Below are 4,203 nucleotides of genomic sequence, written 5' to 3' on the forward strand. Positions count from 1 at the left end.
CGAGGGTTCCGTGGTAGTAAGTTTAAAATTATTAAAAAAATATATATTATGTGATGTAACTAAAAATTTATGGTTTTCGTAATTTTTCCTTTATCTATGCTATAAGACGTTGCTTCGTACCAAATTTCAAGATTCTGAGTTGACGGGAAGCACACTGTAGGTTTTGATTCCCTTGCAAGTGTCGAAAATTTGCGGCATAAACGGCTGTATCTTTTGATTGCGTTGGCTTAGAAGTTTGATTTTTTCACAGCTTCAAGGGACAGTAGACCTGAGTAATTGATATAAATTTCAGCTTCATACCTCCACGCGTTCCTGAGAAAAAGGGTCTTGACAGACGGACGGACGGACGGACGGACAGACGGACAACAAAGTGATCCTATAAGGGTTCCGTTTTTTCCTTTTGAGGTACGGAACCCTAAAAAGGAAGGTAAACGGTGGGTTTATTGATTTTTCAGTCATGCACAAACGAGTTTGCATTGTTACGTATGTACACATTGTTTATTTACTAGTGCCACATGGTCCGGTACACATGTACAAACAATACTCTAAATGCAATTGCTCTTTGTACTGCATTTGAATGAGTGTACTTTTTGTGACTCATTTGAAAATATTAATAAAAAGGACTATTGAACATTTTGGAGATCGCGACGGAATGTTTTTATATCAATATTTATGTTCATATTTACATTAAAAGTTTATATTCAATATTTAAAAAAACTGATACTGACGGTTGTCACTTGATAATTAACACTAAAAATATTTCCTTTATCGTCACGTATCGTAAGAACTGAATTCAAGTAAACGATTTTATTGGATATTGTATTTTAAACTTGCATTCTTATTCCCTCAAATGGTTGGTATTTCAATAAAAACAAATATTATGTACGATTCAATTAAACTAAATTTCATACCTACGAATTTCCAAGATCCACCGCTTTCAACACATTAATAATATCTTGTTACGTTATTTAGTTGCAAAGAACCTGTAACCCAGCTGTCCCTAAGGGATTCCGTACATTCTTGTCCTAGTTCCGTTATTTCAAAACCCTTAGATTAAAATTTCAAGATTGGACGCATGTATTTCGGCTAAATATTTTTAAGAGAAATTTACTTTGTACCTTAATACTTTGTGAATGTAGCTTGTCCTCAATAAAATATGAAAATTAGTTAGATGCCTGCAAGACTTCTTTTTAACCAACGTTCCCTTTTGGGAATGGTCCGTACGTCCGAACAAACGTTTGCGTCAAGTTAAGGCGAAATGAGACCCAAAACAGACGTTTCGAGTGCACGGAGAATTAATTTTTTTCTTCAAAAACTTTGAATTTGATTTTTTTTATTTATCGATTTATTTAATTGAAGAGTTTGTTTATTGACGTTTGGGAACCGAAACACGATTGGCAAAATTTGCCTCGATAGAAAAACGTTGTGAAGTTGCCCAAAAATTAAACAATTAATCAATTTCATTTGGACAATAGTAAAGTAATATCAATGAAACTTTATCCACATCCACTTCCATTCAATTCTTGAGGGACGTACGGGATTAGATTTTTCAATTAATACATCAGTAATTTAAAAAAAATATATTTATAAACTATGAGCAAAAAATTGCGCGCAGGCCGGTCGCTTCCGCCGTTCCGCCTTCTGTTAGTCGACGCCAACGCGTCTTAGAGAGCAGTCCTGTACAACTTTTTCGCGCGGTGCCGTTGTCTACTCGCATACGTGATTTAGTGTTAGTGTTACTAAAGTTTTTCATAAACATGGTGAATTTTGGTGGCCAAAACATTGATGGTGAACATTAGGAATAAAATGTTGCGAAGGCAGATGAAGAAACTACAGTTATTGAATCTAAATAGGTAAGTTTAATGTTTATCATGCTTATTTATATTTATTATGTCTTTCGGTCGCTACAAGTCTAAAGATTTCAACTTCAAATATTTTGATTACTAGGTATATGTTTACAAGTCTAAATTGAGAAACGCATAAATGAAAATCTGATAGTTATTTTTATTTGTAATAAGTAATATTATTTTATACATATTTTGAGATTTCATTACCTATTTATGATTTTTGTATTAGTACATATATGTTTACAAAGTCTGAACTTAGCAACGCACAAATCAAGATTTTATAATTTTATGCACTCTGTCTTTATTTTTATTTATAATTTTATTATTGGTATAAATAGGTAATGTTTTAGTTGTTTTTTGAGATTTCATTTTCCCATAAATATACTACTGATTTGTGTATGTATGTTTATTTCTAATAGCGAAGCGCGACCATGAAAAATCCGATGTGCAGCTTGCAAGCCAGGACGCAATAAAGACAATTTGGTCTTTTAGACCAACCATGATACCAGAAACTGATGTGGATCTTCAGACAGTTTCACATAGTACTTTTTTTGTGTAAGTTTATTCTTATGTCATTTATTTATAAGTCATATGATTGAAGATAGTGGAATATTTCAGACTAGTGTAAGTTATCACTGACGGGTAGGTAAATACCAGTGAGATCAGAAACAATTTTTATTTCAACCCTATTGCGTATAACTTTTTTGTTTTTTTTTATTGTATTATAACTATTGTCTGAGGTCTTTCACTGCACCGGTAATTGTAATTTTTTTACTTATTAGATATCATGCTATTTTAGGCTTATTGCTGATCTACTAACAATTCTATACACATGTGAGCAATCCCAAGACAAGAATTAGATCTAGACAGGATTAGATAAAGGATATTTATTTATAAATATATCAATTCGAATGAATGTATGTATGAGTAATTTTTTTATTACTATTTGCATATTATGCATAAGCATAATTACTTATAAATTTTATATAAAAAATATTTGAAAAATTTGTAGTTATGTAACTATGATGCCGACAAACGACTTTTTTACGAGCTAGGACAATAGAGCGATAAACGAACAGACACAGCTGCGAAATTTTTTACTAATTTTTATAAAAGCACTTGTTATAACAATTGCGGTCAACCGTAAAATTTTTCAAACAAAAGAACGATTTTCTCAGAAAGTTTGCTATGTATGACGCCGACAATCGAGTTTATTACGGGCTAGGATAATAAAGCGACAAAGGAACGTACACAGCTGTGCAATTTTTTCTAGTTTTGATGAATGTATCTTTATAATAATCGTGGTATTATAAGAGGTATTATCAATTAATTTTTCTCCTATTATAACTTATTATGGTTGTTTCAGCACCTCAATGTACAAGGATAGCTCAAAATAACGGGCAAGAGACATTTATTTACAGAACAAGGAGAAGAAGTCGTATCAAGAAGATAAACATTGGAACAATAAAATGGTAACAAAACCAGCATTCGAAAATATCTGATGTTAAGTATATCAAAATGTCGGATATATTTATTCAAAAATAATCAAAATTGTAAATAATATTTTTTTGTCTATTATTGTTTTTTTTTTTCAATAAATATGATATAAAAACAAAAACCCGTTTTTTTAATCTTTTAAAACCGATAAAAATGTAAAAAAAAAAACGTAAATAGCATTATTCTATTATGTATTTTTATTATCATATTGTACGTATGTCCCCATGTCGAAAAACTATAAAATTTGTTTACAAATATTTGCAAATAAGTTAGTAACGTAGGTAGCGACAATTCTAACAATAACAAATATGTAATTACATCATAAAATAATTTAGTCACAAGCTCACTTTTTGTAACCAGATTTGTACCAATTAAAAATCGACCTTCGTGCAAAGGAACAATTTTTCTAGTTCGATGGGCCCGGCAACGAAAAGACGTTGCCGGATCGCTTTACTCAGCTTTAACCGCGCGAATATAAGAATATAAGTAAAGTTCATTGAACCTCCGTTAGTTCCGTATGTTTCCGTTATCTATTCAGTTGTGTGGCGTGGCGAGGGGGTTTTTGTGAAGCGTCCCGCGCGCTCTTATGCTCCACCCAGGGGGCGTAGCCCAAAAGGTGCACAAGCATGATTGTATGTCGCCTTAATTGTTAACATGGCGGTTTGGTCACAAGCATTTGGGTGCTTTTCCACGGAAGGTTCTTAATACATAGAGTATTGTGTATGTGATTTTTTTCGTATTAAAAGCACACTTGTAGCTTCTCTTTACCAACTAATCGACATTAATGTTCTTGTTTTCGACAAGGAATTATTTTAAGAGATTTTTTTTCATTGCGTCGAAATTACATACTGAAATTGTG

The 4,203-nt window shown here is 32.1% G+C and overlaps 1 long non-coding RNA gene across 1 annotated transcript; it reads left to right on the forward strand.

Moving 5' to 3' along the window:
* Nucleotides 1-1,273: 1,273 nt before the first annotated feature.
* Nucleotides 1,274-3,463, forward strand: LOC149903540 (uncharacterized). The gene is made up of 3 exons (XR_016457425.1): nucleotides 1,274-1,853; nucleotides 2,267-2,402; nucleotides 3,214-3,463. It is a non-coding gene; the product is annotated as an uncharacterized LOC149903540 (long non-coding RNA).
* The last annotated feature ends 740 nt before the right edge of the window (nucleotides 3,464-4,203 follow it).

The sequence above is a fragment of the Colias eurytheme genome, chromosome 13 (assembly GCF_061535395.1).
Source record: "Colias eurytheme isolate Ceu_HAF_F1 chromosome 13, ilColEury1 Martin Lab GWU primary, whole genome shotgun sequence".
Classification (NCBI taxonomy): domain Eukaryota; kingdom Metazoa; phylum Arthropoda; class Insecta; order Lepidoptera; family Pieridae; genus Colias; species Colias eurytheme.